The sequence below is a fragment of the Lytechinus variegatus genome, chromosome 16 (genome assembly GCF_018143015.1).
Source record: "Lytechinus variegatus isolate NC3 chromosome 16, Lvar_3.0, whole genome shotgun sequence".
Classification (NCBI taxonomy): domain Eukaryota; kingdom Metazoa; phylum Echinodermata; class Echinoidea; order Temnopleuroida; family Toxopneustidae; genus Lytechinus; species Lytechinus variegatus.
The window spans coordinates 3,757,360-3,775,189 of NC_054755.1; positions in this window are offsets into that span (position 1 = coordinate 3,757,360).

Below are 17,830 nucleotides of genomic sequence, written 5' to 3' on the forward strand. Positions count from 1 at the left end.
TAAAAAAAAAAAAACTCAGAGTATTCTGGGACATGACGTCGTTGGCCTTCCATAGTATGGATTGACTGGGTCGATGGAACTCCACGATCTGTGAGACGGGGCCCTCATCGTTGATGTCATAGTCATAGGCGGCGGAAGTGGAGGGGGGGGTCCTGTTTGAGGTGGGGGATGAACCGCCACCCCCCCTAAAATTTCTGTCGGTATCTTTTTTTATTTTTTTATTTTTTGCTTGTCCAATTTTTTACCTGTGTCCATCCAAAAATTTCAGGTGGACCCCCCCCTAATTTTTTTTTGGCTTCCGCCGCCAAATGTCATAGCCACACCACCAAATCGACTCCAAGACCGATCACAGCAAGTGAAACATTGGTTGGTTTAGAAGGACCATGCAATTTTTGTGCATGAGGACATGAAAGCGAGTCAAGGGTCTCACAACAATAAAAACCATCTGAGCCAAGGTCACTTTCGTTGAGCTTCGCTATAGTTCCCTTACTTTTCTTCTTAATTCTGTGATTATTTTGATATACAATGAACAACTCGGTGATGTATTTGACTCTGTTATGTTATCTTTATTCTACTTTGTGGACGGAAATGAAATGAATCTCACATCTTTAAAATATCATGAAGTTCCAAGGAAGTATTTCCCATATTCTAGCTTGCATCACAAACAAAATCAAGGCTATCTTGCATTTTTAAAATGCCGTGAAAACCAAAAACATTGGGTGTGGTAGCGTTCAATATCAAACGACACTACAATTCCCAGTCACCTTTCTTAGATTTTGTTAATATTTAAGGTTTCTGCAACAAAACATTGATATGTGTTAAAGGTTAATAGAATTACTGAGATAGGGCCTATTCATTACCTGAATTCATACACAGTTCAGAATTTTTATCGAGCGCTGTTGTAGGCAGTGTTTCTGAAATACAAACAATTCCGGTCAGTAATGCAATACACACAATACTTTCTTTCAAATATCAGTTTCGATCATAATAACATTAAACATACCACAATCCATTCTTAATTGCCTTTGCAAGTGCGTAGCCCTTGAAGCGAAGTGAATCGTCTAAAAGAAAATAGCCAATTAAAATATTGGACAAAGGACAATTGTGGAAATGAATATGAAACTAAAGAATCAATGGGTACAAACAAAGAAGCTTTAAGATTTTATGAAATTAAATAGTTATGATTATGGTATTTCAAAACTAATTTGTAATTGGGATCAAACTTTCTGTTCAAAGTATGATTGACCTACAAGTTCATACTTGTTTATAACACATTCAAAACAACCCAGGCACCACTACCACCCTCAGACACACAACCTCACTGTCAGCTATTTCTTTTGATAATTTTTTTTACAAAGTACTTCTTTTGAATGTAGAAAAAAGTACTTAATTGAATTGTGGACGTGAAGATTTGGCATAATTTCTTTCCAGTTATTGTATATCATTGACAGGTTGAATAGGAATGAGTGTTAGGATTTTGAAATACACTGCAATAAAAATAAGCAATTGCCCCCTTTCTAATCTTCTTTCTCGTGTTTCCCCTAAACCAGTTTGCAGGGTAGTTTGGAAGATAGCTTTGCCAACGTCCTCATCAACATCTCCTGAACTGAACTAGATCCCCTCCACATAAAGCGGCATTGTTTCTACGTGAACACTCTCATTGGAGGCACATGTTTCGCGCGAAATTTGAAACCGGAGCTTAGGCATTCTAGACAGAATGCGTGCTCACACCTCTGCGCGAAGATCGCTTTCCAAAGAACGGTCCGTTGTGTCCTCATCTACGTTTAAACCAATGTAAACAAGGTGGTTGTCAAAACTGGTTTCCACTTAAATAATTAGTTTAAGGAAGTTGGCTCATAATTCACAGGCCACCAGCTCCCAGAACATTATTAATCTATACTACAAATAATCTGATTGGGCGTGGCCGTTCACCTACCATTCAAGGGGCAAGGCCCAGTAGGCACATAATTCACAGGCCACCATCTCCCATGCAGCCAGGTATTAACTAATCTGAACTACAAATAATCTGATTGGGCGTAGCCGTTCACCTACAATTTAAGGGACAGAGCCTGGTAGGCACATAATTCACAGGCCACCATCTCCCAGCAAACAAATCTACACTACAAGTAATCTGACTTGGCGTAGCCGTTAACCTACAATTTAAGGGGCAAGGCCCGGTAGGCACTTAATTCATAGGCCACCATCTCCCAGCCAGGTATGAACTAATCTAAACTGCAGGTACATCTTATTTGGCGTAGCCGTTCACCTACAATTTAAGGGACAAGGCCCGGTAGGCACATAATTCACAGGCCACCATCTCCCAGTCAATATTTATCTAATCTATGCGTAATCTGATTGGGCGTGGCCGCTCACCTACAATTTAAGGGATAAGGCCCGTTAGGCACATAATTCATAGACCACCATCTCCCAGTCAGGTATTAACTCATCTAAACTAAAAGTAATCTGACTGGGCGTGGCCGTTAATTCACCTACAATTTAATGGGCGAGGCCTGGTAGGCACATAATTCACAGACCACCATCTCCCGGTCAGGTATTAACTAATCTAAACTACAGGTACATCTGATTGGGCGTAGCCGTTCACCTACAATTTAAGGGACAAGGCCTGGTAGGCACATAATTCACAGGCCACCATCTCCCAGTCAGGTATTAACTAATCTAAACTACAGGTACATCTGACTGGGCCGTAGCCTTCACCTACAATTTAAGGGACAAGGCCCGGTAGGCACATACTTCACAGGCCACCATCTCCCAGCCAGGTATGAACTAATCTAAACTGCAGGTACATCTTATTTGGCGTAGCCGTTCACCTACAATTTAAGGGACAAGGCCCGGTAGGCACATAATTCACAGGCCACCATCTCCCAGTCAATATTTATCTAATCTATGCGTAATCTGATTGGGCGTGGCCGCTCACCTACAATTTAAGGGATAAGGCCCGTTAGGCACATAATTCATAGACCACCATCTCCCAGTCAGGTATTAACTCATCTTAACTACAAGTAATCTGATTGGGCGTAGCCATTCGCATACAAATTAAGGGACAAGGCCCAGTAGGCACATAATTCACAGACCACCATCTCCCGGTCAGGTATTAACTAATCTTAACTACAGGTAATCTGATTGGGCGTAGCCGTTCACCTACAATTTAAGGGACAAGGACAAGGCCCGGTAGGCACATAATTCACAGGCCACCATCTCCCAGCGAACGAATCTACACTACAAGTAATCTGACTTGGCGTAGCCGTTAACCTACAATTTAAGGGGCAAGGCCCGGTAGGCACTTAATTCACAGGCCACCATCTCCCAGCCAGGTATGAACTAATCTAAACTGCAGGTACATCTGATTGGGCATAGCCGTTCACCTACAATTTAAGGCAGAAGGCCCGGTAGGCACATAATTCATAGACCACCATCTCCCAGTCAGGTATTAACTCATCTAAACTACAAGTAATCTGACTGGGCGTGGCCATTCACCTACAATTTAAGGGGCAAGGCCCGGTAGGCACATAATTCACAGGCTACCATCTCCCAGTCATGTATTAACTAATCTAAACTACAGGTACATCTGATTGGGCGTAGCCGTTCACCTACAATTTAAGGGGCAAGGCCCAGTAGGCACATAATTCACAGACCACCATCTCCCAGTCAGGCATTAACTATCTAATCTATGCGTAATCTGGGTGGGCGTGGCCGTTCACCTACAAATTAAGGGGCAAGGCCCGGTAGGCACATAATTCACAGACCACCATCTCCCAGTCAGGTATTAACTATATAATCTATGCGTAATCTGATTGGGCGTAGCCGTTCACCTACAATTTAAGGGATAAGGCCCGGTAGGCACATAATTCATAGACCACCATCTCCCAGTCAGGTATTAACTCATCTTAACTACAAGTAATCTGATTGGGCGTAGCCATTCGCATACAAATTAAGGGACAAGGCCCAGTAGGCACATAATTCACAGGCCACCATCTCCCGGTCAGGTATTAACTAATCTTAACTACAGGTACATCTGATTGAGCGTAGCCGTTCACCTACAATTTAAGGGGCAAGGCCCAGTAGGCACATAATTCACAGACTACCATCTCTCAGTCAGATATTAACTATCTAATCTATGCGCAATCTGAGTGGGCGTGGCCGTTCACCTAAAATTTAAGGGACAAGGCCCGGTAGGCACATAATTCACAGGCTAGTACCATCTCCCGGTCAGGTATTAACTAATGTAAACTACAGGTTATTTGATTGCATGTAGCCATTCACCTACAATTTAAGGGGCAAGGCCCGGTAGGCACATAATTTACAGGCCACCATCTCCCAGTCAGGTATTAACTAATCTTAACTACAAGTAATCTGACTGGGCGTAGCCGTTCACCTACAATTTAAGGGACAAGGCCCGGTAGGCACATAATTCACAGGCTACCATCTCCCGGTCAGGTATTAACTATCTAATCTATGCGTAATCTGAGTGGGCGTGGCCGTTCACTTAAAATTTAAGGGACAAGGCCCAGTAGGCAACCATCTCCCGGTCAGGTATTAACTAATCTAAACTACAGGTACATCTGATTGGGCGTAGCCGTTCACCTACAATTTAAGGGACAAGGCCTGGTAGGCACATAATTCACGGGCCACCATCTCCCAGGAAGTTGACTAATCTTAACTACAAGTAATCTGATCGGGCGTACCCGTTCGCATACAAATTAAGGGACAAGGCCAAGTAGGCACATAATTCACAGGCCACAATCTCCCGGTCAGGTATTAACTAATCTTAACTACAGGTACATCTGATTGAGCGTAGCCGTTCACCTACAATTTAAGGGGCAAGGCCCAGTAGGCACATAATTCACAGACTACCATCTCTCAGTCAGATATTAACTATCTAATCTATGCGTAATCTGAGTGGGCGTGGCCGTTCACTTAAAATTTAAGGGACAAGGCCCAGTAGGCAACCATCTCCCGGTCAGGTATTAACTAATCTAAACTACAGGTACATCTGATTGGGCGTAGCCATTCACCTAAAGTTTAAGGGGCAAGGCCCGGTAGGCACAAGTACAGGCCACCATCTCCCGGTCAGGTATTAACTAATCTTAACTACAAGTAATCTGAATGGGCGTAGCCGTTCACCTAAAAATTTATGGGACAAGGCCCGGTAGGCACATACTTCACAGGCCACCATCTCCCGGTCAGGTATTAACTAATCTTAACTACAAGTAATCTGATTGGGCGTAGCCGTTCACCTACAATTTAAGGGACAAGGCCCGGTAGGCACATAATTCACAGGCCACCATCTCCCAGCGAACGAATCTACACTACAAGTAATCTGACTTGGCGTAGCCGTTAACCTACAATTTAAGGGGCAAGGCCCGGTAGGCACTTAATTCACAGGCCACCATCTCCCAGCCAGGTATGAACTAATCTAAACTGCAGGTACATCTGATTGGGCATAGCCGTTCACCTACAATTTAAGGCAGAAGGCCCGGTAGGCACATAATTCATAGACCACCATCTCCCAGTCAGGTATTAACTAATCTAAACTACAAGTAATCTGACTGGGCGTGGCCGTTCACCTACAATTTAAGGGATAAGGCCCGTTAGGCACATAATTCATAGACCACCATCTCCCAGTCAGGTATTAACTCATCTAAACTACAAGTAATCTGACTGGGCGTGGCCATTCACCTACAATTTAAGGGGCAAGGCCCGGTAGGCACATAATTCACAGGCTACCATCTCCCAGTCATGTATTAACTAATCTAAACTACAGGTACATCTGATTGGGCGTAGCCGTTCACCTACAATTTAAGGGGCAAGGCCCAGTAGGCACATAATTCACAGACCACCATCTCCCAGTCAGGCATTAACTATCTAATCTATGCGTAATCTGGGTGGGCGTGGCCGTTCACCTACAAATTAAGGGGCAAGGCCCGGTAGGCACATAATTCACAGACCACCATCTCCCAGTCAGGTATTAACTATATAATCTATGCGTAATCTGAGTGGGCGTAGCCGTTCACCTACAATTTAAGGGACAAGGCCCGGTAGGCACATAATTCACAGGCCACCTTTTCCCAGTCAGGTATTAACTAATCTAAACTACAAGTAATCTGATTGGGCGTAGCTGTTCACCTAAAATTTAAGGGACAAGGCCCGGTAGGCACATACTTCACAGGCCACCATCTCCCAGGAAGTTGTCTAATCTTAACTACAAGTAATCTGACTGGGCGTAGCCGTTCATCTACAATTTAAGGGACAAGGCCCGGTAGGCACATAATTCACAGGCTGCCATCTCCCAGTCAGGTATTAACTAATCTAAACTACAAGTAATCTGATTGGGCGTAGACGTTCACCTAAAATTTATGGGACAAGGCCCGGTAGGCACATACTTCACAGCCCACCATCTCCCGGTCAGGTATTAACTAATCTAAACTACAAGTAATCTGATTGGGCGTAGCCGTTCACCTACAATTTAAGGGACAAGGCCCGGTAGGCACATAATTCACAGGCTACCATCTCCCGGTCAGGTATTAACTATCTAATCTATGCGTAATCTGAGTGGGCGTGGCCGTTCACCTAAAATTTAAGGGACAAGGCCCTGTAGGCAACCATCTCCCGGTCAGGTATTAACTAATCTAAACTACTGGTACATCTGATTTGGCGTAGCCATTCACCTAAAATTTAAGGGGCAAGGCCCGGTAGGCACATAATTCACAGGCCACCATCTCCCGGTCAGGTATTAACTAATCTTAACTACAAGTAATCTGATTGGGCGTAGCCGTTCACCTAAAATTTATGGGACAAGGCCCGGTAGGCACATCCTTCACAGGCCACCATCTCCCGGTCAGGTATTAACTAATCTTAACTACAAGTAATCTGATTGGGCGTAGCCGTTCACCTACAATTTAAGGGACAAGACCCGGTAGGCACATACTTCACAGGCCACCATCTCCCAGCGAACGAATCTACGCTACAAGTAATCTGACTTGGCGTAGCCGTTCACCTACAATTTAAGGGACAAGGCCCGGTAGGCACATACTTCACAGGCCACCATCTCCCAGGAAGTTCACTAATCTTAACTACAAGTAATCTGACTGGGCGTAGCCGTTCACCTACAATTTAAGGGACAAGGCCCGGTAGGCACATAATTCACAGGCTACCATCTCCCGGTCAGGTATTGATTATCTAATCTATGCTTAATCTGAGTGGGCGTGGCCGTTCACCTAAAATTTATGGGACAAGGCCCGGTAGGCACATAATTCACAGGCCACCATCTCCCAGTCAGGTATTAACTAATCTTAACTACAAGTAATCTGATCGGGCGTAGCCGTTCACCTAAAATTTAAGGGGCAAGGCCCGGTAGGCACATAATTCACAGGCCACCATCTCCCAGTCAGGTATTAACTAATCTAAACTACAAGTAATCTGATCGGGCGTAGCCGTTCACCTAAAATTTAAGGGGCAAGGCCCGGTAGGCACATAATTCACAGGCCACCATCTCCCAGGAAGTTGACTAATCTTAACTACAAGTAATCTGACTGGGCGTAGCCGTTCACCTACAATTTAAGGGACAAGGCCCGGTAGGCACATAATTCACAGGCTACCATCTCCCGGTCAGGTATTAATTATCTAATCTATGCTTAATCTGAGTGGGCGTGGCCGTTCACCTAAAATTTATGGGACAAGGCCCGGTAGGCACATAATTCACAGGCCACCATCTCCCAGTCAGGTATTAACTAATCTTAACTACAAGTAATCTGATTGGGCGTAGCCGTTCAGCTAAAATTTATGGGACAAGGCCCGGTAGGCACATAATTCACAGGCCACCATCTCCCAGTCAGGTATTAACTAATCTAAACTACAGGTAATCTGATTGGGCGTAGCCGTTCACCTAAAATTTATGGGACAAGGCCCGGTAGGCACATACTTCACAGGCCACCATCTCCCAGGAAGTTGACTAATCTTAACTACAAGTAATCTGACTGGGCGTAGCCGTTCACCTACAATTTAAGGGACAAGGCCCGGTAGGCACATAATTCACAGGCCACCATCTCCCAGTCAGGTATTAACTAATCTAAACTGCAGGTACATCTGATTGGGCGTAGCCGTTCACCTACAATTTAAGGGACAAGGCCCGGTAGGCACATAATTCACAGGCCACCTTTTCCCAGTCAGGTATTAACTAATCTAAACTACAAGTAATCTGATTGGGCGTAGCCGTTCACCTAAAATTTAAGGGACAAGGCCCGGTAGGCACATAATTCACAGGCCACCATCTCCCAGTCAGGTATTAACTAATCTAAACTGCAGGTACATCTGATTGGGCGTAGCCGTTCACCTACAATTTAAGGGACAAGGCCCGGTAGGCACATAATTCACAGGCCACCTTTTCCCAGTCAGGTATTAACTAATCTAAACTACAAGTAATCTGATTGGGCGTAGCTGTTCACCTAAAATTTAAGGGACAAGGCCCGGTAGGCACATACTTCACAGGCCACCATCTCCCAGGAAGTTGTCTAATCTTAACTACAAGTAATCTGACTGGGCGTAGCCGTTCATCTACAATTTAAGGGACAAGGCCCGGTAGGCACATAATTCACAGGCTGCCATCTCCCAGTCAGGTATTAACTAATCTAAACTACAAGTAATCTGATTGGGCGTAGACGTTCACCTAAAATTTATGGGACAAGGCCCGGTAGGCACATACTTCACAGCCCACCATCTCCCGGTCAGGTATTAACTAATCTAAACTACAAGTAATCTGATTGGGCGTAGCCGTTCACCTACAATTTAAGGGACAAGGCCCGGTAGGCACATAATTCACAGGCTACCATCTCCCGGTCAGGTATTAACTATCTAATCTATGCGTAATCTGAGTGGGCGTGGCCGTTCACCTAAAATTTAAGGGACAAGGCCCTGTAGGCAACCATCTCCCGGTCAGGTATTAACTAATCTAAACTACTGGTACATCTGATTTGGCGTAGCCATTCACCTAAAATTTAAGGGGCAAGGCCCGGTAGGCACATAATTCACAGGCCACCATCTCCCGGTCAGGTATTAACTAATCTTAACTACAAGTAATCTGATTGGGCGTAGCCGTTCACCTAAAATTTATGGGACAAGGCCCGGTAGGCACATCCTTCACAGGCCACCATCTCCCGGTCAGGTATTAACTAATCTTAACTACAAGTAATCTGATTGGGCGTAGCCGTTCACCTACAATTTAAGGGACAAGACCCGGTAGGCACATACTTCACAGGCCACCATCTCCCAGCGAACGAATCTACGCTACAAGTAATCTGACTTGGCGTAGCCGTTCACCTACAATTTAAGGGACAAGGCCCGGTAGGCACATACTTCACAGGCCACCATCTCCCAGGAAGTTCACTAATCTTAACTACAAGTAATCTGACTGGGCGTAGCCGTTCACCTACAATTTAAGGGACAAGGCCCGGTAGGCACATAATTCACAGGCTACCATCTCCCGGTCAGGTATTGATTATCTAATCTATGCTTAATCTGAGTGGGCGTGGCCGTTCACCTAAAATTTATGGGACAAGGCCCGGTAGGCACATAATTCACAGGCCACCATCTCCCAGTCAGGTATTAACTAATCTTAACTACAAGTAATCTGATCGGGCGTAGCCGTTCACCTAAAATTTAAGGGGCAAGGCCCGGTAGGCACATAATTCACAGGCCACCATCTCCCAGTCAGGTATTAACTAATCTAAACTACAAGTAATCTGATCGGGCGTAGCCGTTCACCTAAAATTTAAGGGGCAAGGCCCGGTAGGCACATAATTCACAGGCCACCATCTCCCAGGAAGTTGACTAATCTTAACTACAAGTAATCTGACTGGGCGTAGCCGTTCACCTACAATTTAAGGGACAAGGCCCGTAGGCACATAATTCACAGGCTACCATCTCCCGGTCAGGTATTAATTATCTAATCTATGCTTAATCTGAGTGGGCGTGGCCGTTCACCTAAAATTTATGGGACAAGGCCCGGTAGGCACATAATTCACAGGCCACCATCTCCCAGTCAGGTATTAACTAATCTTAACTACAAGTAATCTGATTGGGCGTAGCCGTTCAGCTAAAATTTATGGGACAAGGCCCGGTAGGCACATAATTCACAGGCCACCATCTCCCAGTCAGGTATTAACTAATCTAAACTACAGGTAATCTGATTGGGCGTAGCCGTTCACCTAAAATTTATGGGACAAGGCCCGGTAGGCACATACTTCACAGGCCACCATCTCCCAGGAAGTTGACTAATCTTAACTACAAGTAATCTGACTGGGCGTAGCCGTTCACCTACAATTTAAGGGACAAGGCCCGGTAGGCACATAATTCACAGGCCACCATCTCCCAGTCAGGTATTAACTAATCTAAACTGCAGGTACATCTGATTGGGCGTAGCCGTTCACCTACAATTTAAGGGACAAGGCCCGGTAGGCACATAATTCACAGGCCACCATCTCCATGTCCGGTATTAAGTAATCTAAACTACAAACAATCTGATAGGGCGTGGTCGTTCACCTACAGTTTAAGGGGCGAGGCCCGGTAGGCACATAATTCACAGACCACCATGTCCCAGCTAGTTATTAAATCCATCCATATTTTATTGTTCGAAATAGACATGATATTAAATACTCCGAAATTAACTTTAAATTACAAGTATTTTTTTTTCAATCTGACTGTGCGTGGTTATTCACTGAAAGGGCCAAGGATATCAATAAATAGCATCTGTAATAGGCGAAACGTTAGCACGAAAAATAAGAAAAATGTTGGGAATATTTGCAAAATAAAAAGAGTGACAAAATCAGTAATACAATGATTCTCCACATGTGTTGCCGACATGGGTAGTGCAACAATATTACCAGTCAGGATACCAATCATTGACCCTTTAAAGACCCCCCCCCCCTCCCCGACTGGCCCCTTACCCTCCATCTCCTCCTCCTCAACCCAACTATACCCACCCCCAATTTCTACTTCCTTTTCCTCTTCTACGTCATACAATAGAAAGCTATCTCCCTACAACATACCCCCCCCCCCCCCCACCAACTTCTGCCCTCCCAAGCTCCTCTACTTCCATCCCCTCCACAACCACCCCTCCTATATCACACCCCTTCCTCAACCACCTCTCCTTCCGAATCCTACCCCTCCGGTGCCACGAGCCTAATTACATCAGGAGGGCTAAAAATATTCGTTCGACCCAACCCATTCGATTTTTTTCAATTTGATGTTGCTGATTGACAAAAATGTATGAATATGATTCAAAATCAAACACTGATTCTAGAAATGGTAACTACTGAACTTCCTTCGCCCAAATTGGGAAGATAAATAAGTGACTTGGAACTATTTTTTGACTGGCGGACTAATTAGGGCCATTTTACTGTTTCAGTTGATGAATTTGCTGCATTCATAGTTATCTTCATAAATGGCGATTTAATTTTAAAATGAGCTGGCTACGTTACCCTTTCCTGGTCAGATATGGAATGTCAGATGTATATCCTATCCAATGGTAGTAAACATTCCACCCTCTAATTTCACATTTATTTTTATGAATTTTTCAAAAGTGACATTTTAACACACAAGTCTATGGGGGAATGTTTTACGCGCGTGACACCCTCCAATCTCCTCCCACTCCATCACCACCCCACCCTGACGTCCAACCCTATCAAAATGATATCATTTACCTAGGATGATCATGATGATGGCGCACTAAGTAATTCATTTCCCCTCAAAATTGAGTTGCAGAACTTTTGAGGGGTTGAGAGGGGAGAGGCACCGAATGCACAAGTATCATAAATTCTGAAAGATAGCAATAATGAAAACAAAGTGAATGTGTCCAATATTCCTCTACAAATTCCTGTACAAAGTTAACAAATCCATCTCTGTCGCGATTACTTTTGTCACCATGAAAATGTGCAAGAATCTGGTGACGGATATAACCAAGTGGCAGGGTGGTAATTGTGATCTTTGGTAACAATTATTTTTATAATTAATTCAATGATTCCAGTTATAAGAGAAATTGATAGTTTTAATTATCATTTAGTCGAACAAAAAATGAAAAACCCGTGACACCCCTCAAAATTGAAATTCTCTAATTTTGGGACCCTTTTTCGTGTGTCGATATTCATTTAATCATAATTCCAGTAAGGATCACTCGTATTCTCTATTTGTGTCTCCGTAAAGCTAATGATGAGGGCAATCTTACCAGGGCTATTACAAGTCAGGAAGTTTATCGCTTTCTTATCTCTAGTAAGGATCAGTATAATATCTGCGTTCAACACATTGCCAAATTTCCCTAACTACAAAATAAAAAAAAGATGTTCACTCACCGATAACTGCGAGGAGAATCTGGAAATATATTAACATATATACAGCTATTTCTAAATGCCATCCTTAATGATTGGGCTATTCTTATTCTCATGCATATACATGTATTTGCGTTTAACACCTTCCCTAACTATACAAATGAAAAAGACGTTCACTCGCTCGCCCAAACGCCCAAACCATTCAACATTAACCACTGAACGACAGAGATCTAATTGATTTAAGGACAATCTTATTGAGGAGCTTAACTTGCTATTATAACATTACTTGTCATTGTAAAGCCCATGCACTGGTAGACTCCTATTCATCATAGGTGTCACCATTATCCATCTTGGAATGGTCTAGTCTTACCAAAATGCACCCAAGTTACCTTTGGCAGAATTTTTCCCTTTATTTATACAGAAATATTTTAGTTAACGTAATTTGTTATAGTTATCATCATTACTATCACTAAAAATAATTATTACACCAAGTTTAGATGCAAGTATATGACAGAATGGTGGAATTCCAATATGAATAGTTCATCATCGTGTAATTTCTGCCGAGTTGTCTCATACCCTTTACTATTTATATGAGATTGAACTATTAGACTATGCATTTTGAAAAAACATAGCGCCGCCGGTATATCTTTACGGGGGGGGGGGGAGGTCAAGACGACCTGCTAACTAGATAGGTTGATTTACACGACACAAACCACTGAGTTCAAATCTTCTTTTTGCAAGTTTTATTCCTCTTTTTTTATTCTAATCCTCATTTTTTACTACTAAAAATATGGGTGCAGGGCTACCGTCCCATACTCCCTACAGCAAGTGCCCTCTCTGTCTGCGTGGACGTTTTCATTCTTAGTAGAATTGAATTGTCTTTTGTGTCAGGAAAGAATGAAAATCCGTAAAGGACTATTCATGGATACCACATGTGACCTTGAAAGGCATTCCATGAAAACAATAAGAGAGCATCAGCAGGAGCAGCCCGAATTCTTGCCAAAGTGTGGAAAATGAACAGTAGCCGAAGAAAAGTTTTCAGAAATGGACAAAAAACACCCCGTTTTTACATAGGTGGATCTAAGGGATGAAGCGCCCCGCGCCGCCTATTGGTGGCGCACATAAAAGGAGAGAAAATTAAAGCAGGGGAGAGGAAAAGAGAGAGAATAGATGAGAACAGATAATGAGAAAATAAGAAAAGAGAGAAAGGTGAATAAATTGAGGGTCGGGGAAATGTTTGGGGAAAATCTCTCAGGTAGCGCTCGAATCACCTGCCCAGTGAAATACATATCCTGTTCAAGAGAATCAGGCCTACATGGCGGTTAAATTTCCAGTTTTCAAGACATTAATGTATTTTTTTCTGCTCGCAATTCGAGATTTGATTATTGTCTTAGCGAGATACTCATCCTGTTCATCAGTTCATGATTATAAAAATAAGTGCTTCAATTGTCTCGTCTGGAAGTCTGAATATCAAAATTTTATTCAGCGCGCGCTTCAGCGCGCGCTTCGCGCTCGCATCATGTTATGAGCGAGACACAGTATATGTTATATTCATTAATTTCTACAGTCTTGAGATTATCCCTATTTTCAGTTCAAGACACCGGATTGTTTCTTGCGCTTCGCGTTCTTATCAAGTAAGTCGTTAAATACATATTCTGTGTCAGATTACAAAAAGTGTTTACAAATTTCATAGATACGAAAGCTATTCACAATGCTTAAAGTGCTCCCTCTTCGGCTCATTACATAAAAACTAAAACTACAAAACCTTTCGTTTCCTTGCTCGTACATACAATGTAGCCGTATGCAGGGGCGGATCCAGGATTTTGAAATAGGGGGGGGGGCGCCAGCGGTGAGGGAGCGAAGCGACCGAGCGGGGGAGGGTGTGGGAGGGGGGATACCCCCCTCCCACGGCAAGGACTTTTTCAAAAAATCATGTCCAAAAGTCGTATTTTGAGAGCACCTTTAGAAGAAAAATGCACACTTAAATCACTGTAACTTCATGAATAAAAGACACATACTGACTCATTTAGGAGCTGGTTTCCAGTCACACACCGTATAAGCGGTCATTCAAAACATACATTTGGCAAAGGCTCTTCACTTGCTTGCATCGTGTAATTGAAACGTCAAATTTAAATGATACGAAACTGAGACTTGTAATCGATAAGTTCCGAATAATCCATTCTGTTTATTGTCATTTGTGTATTTACATTGTGTGTTTCAAACAAGAATTGTTTAGTCGTATGGCAACATGCATAAAATTTGGTTCTTTTTTCCCCAAAATGCACAGTAAATTGTTACAAACTACAGAAAAAACGACATCATCTTCTGGTAATCAACCTTTTCCCTCGTATTATTTTCAAATCATCTTCAATAATCCAGTCATTCTGCACAACCTCAAAGTAATATAATGCTTCTTAAGGGGATTCTCATCATTTTTATTGTTTACGTTCAAAGTCTCTCATCGCGTTGCCATCTTAACTTATGACCAGCCAGGATGAAATTGTATTTATATTTATTTTAACATAAGATAATCAAGGGAGGGGGAAATCTGTCTTCCACCAACCTCCTTGGTCAGATGGATTTGGGTTTACGCGCATATCATCGGCAGCGATCGGGGGGGGGGGGACGGGGGACGTGTTCTCCCTCAAATATTTCGGGGGAGGTCGTCCCCCCCCCCTAGATTTTTAAAACTATTTTTTTTTCGATTTTGCTGGCAATTTTTTTAAAGATATATTGTAATCAGCAAACCTATAGATTATCAAACATTAAAAATGGGGTAAGGGGGGGGGGGTTAATGTCACAATTTCTACTTTTTAACAATACACAATGTGTCCTCGGGACGTTTTTCCCCAGCACGAAAGTATTTTTATTCTCCCCCCCCCCCCCCCCCTCCGTCACATAAAATCTTCGCTCCTTACGCTGACATATAGCTGCCTACACAGCAAACGCGGAGTGGGGTCGACTGGTGATTGAGAATATACAATTTTGCTCCTTGATAATTCGTTGGAATGATTGCTTCGGCGAAACTTAGTTGGGGCGCCCTGGATAATATGCCTCTGAATCTACCAGAAAGTGTAAAAGTTAGTTTACATTAAATACAAAAAATATGTCTGACCTATACATTTCAGTGAAAACGTACATGACCAAGGCAGAATGATAATGCTGCGCACGTGGCGCCCGATATAGGGCTTCATCTTTGAGTGAAGAATAATCTCGGGGATAGACATTATCATTCGCATCGTTGACACTTTCTCTCGCGATCTGTTACTTACAATTTACATGTATTTGCCTTAAAGACGGACAAACGCATGTTACAAAAAACACAAAATTTCGGGAAAAAATGATATCCAATCCAACATCTTCACACTGGTCACTGCACTGCAACTCCCAATTACAAGTGGTGCAACTTTCCAACCAATCGACTTGCGCGCCCTGGAATTCCGGAATTTACATATTGCAATACAGTATGACAGAGGTGCATTTGTGCGAACACAAAGGCCATGAGCGTAAGTTAAAATATAGTTTTGACTAGATCTAGCCCTTGAAATTGACTACATTGTACCAATCCAGTAAATATAACCATCAAAAAAAAAAAAAAAAAAAAATCCGGCGAAAATAGGGGGGCGCGCGCCCGGGGCGCCCCCTCTGGATCCGCCACTGGTATGACTTCATTTATTGCCTTAGTTGGCGCCATAAAGCCTACATAACTATTATGCTACTATATTAGACCAACCGTTTATCTTTCCCTCCCTCAATCACGTATAGTCCCGTCTACATAATGCCTATCACACTGCTCAAGTAAGCCATGTAGTAGCTCTACAATCATGACAATCTTACACAGTATATTCTCGTTAGTATTCGTATAATTTAAAAGCGTTGCATTTGTTTCAATTATTTAAATAAGTCTAGTTTTGACATCTCCCCTATTCATCTCTCCTCTCTTCTTTTTTGTTTCTTCGTCGTCTTCTTCTTCTTCCTCTTCTTTCTTAGTCTTAATTCTTTTATTCTTCTTCTCCCCCTTCTTTCTCTCTTCCTTCTACTTCCTCTTTTTCGTCTTCTTCTTCTTTCTCTTCTGCTTCTTTTTCCTTCTATTCCTTTTCTTCTTTGCCCCCTCTCATCTCCCTTCATTTCTCTTTTTCATTCTCACTCCTTTATTTCTTCCACTCACTCTCTGTGGATGTGTGTGGGTGTGTGTGTTCCCGCCCCTCTCTGACTTTCTCCCCCCCCCCTCTCCCTCTCTCCCCCTCTCTCTTCCTCACTTGTCCCCTCTTTGGCTCTTTTAATAATTTCATCTGATTATGATTCACCCCCATTACTATTCCCATAATCATCAATGAAATTACACTAACACTGATTTTCATTTTCATATCACAACTTCATCATCATCGCAAGCCACACTGCTGTGTGCATTGGCGCCATGCAGTCTGTTGCTGCACGAGTTGCAATGATATGCAAATCAAGATATCAAGCATAGCTTCAAAATACAGGGCATCCAATTGGTTGAAAATCAATTTTCGCTTGATTATTTGGAGTTGCGATTGATTGAAGCTCTTTCTGAAACAACCCCCATGCAGATATATGAAATCACAGACAGGAATTATACATACACGAAACGATCTTTATTAACAAGTCTGTTCCTCAAATTGGCAATCAGTCAACAATCAATTGCATCGGCACAGGCACATCCATGTTCCATGAGTGAGAAATTATGCAGGAATAAAAGTGCAATCTCTTAGCACATATTGAATAAATTAAAACTCTTCTATTCGTGATTCATCTCACGAAATCATTCACTTGCAACTGTCAAGCACTCCGATTATGCTTCAGCGCAGCCCCGAAATAGTAAAAGAACCATTTAAAGTTTAACATTCCTTTTTTTAATAGTCATAATTCATCATCATTTTTTCATGCTCTTTAATGTTCCATTTTGCTGTCTTTTCCTTGTTTTAAATAAATCTCAAATATATATATTTCAAATATAAGTCTTGAACAATCTATCACGGTTCGAATGTGCAGCGAGTAGTATTCGCTTGATTGCATTCCTTCATAATAATATACATGAATATTTATCTGCAATATCATAATATATAATAACTTCTTCAGAAAATAGATATTTGAAGGCAGATAGGTGGTTCATGTGAAATATATATAGTCACAAATACGTTCAATTATTTTTCTTTGTATAAAAAGGCTCTAAATCCATTCATTTATCTTATTTCGGAAAAAATTACTTTCCCATATAATGGAAAAGGTTCTGAGAGAAAAACCAATTAAAGAGGGCGCTTTTCATGATTGATCTAACAAAAAATCAATGCTCTGTCAAAAATATAACTCAATATTCAAATGCAATTACAAGTAGATTTAGAGCCTTTTTATATCCTTCCAATCAGCCAGCTGAATGAAAAAAATCCCATTCCCCTTTCGAGGTTGTAACCCCATAAATAGTCACCCTGGTCATAAAACAGTCTTTCTAACATTCTTTTTCTAACGTTTTT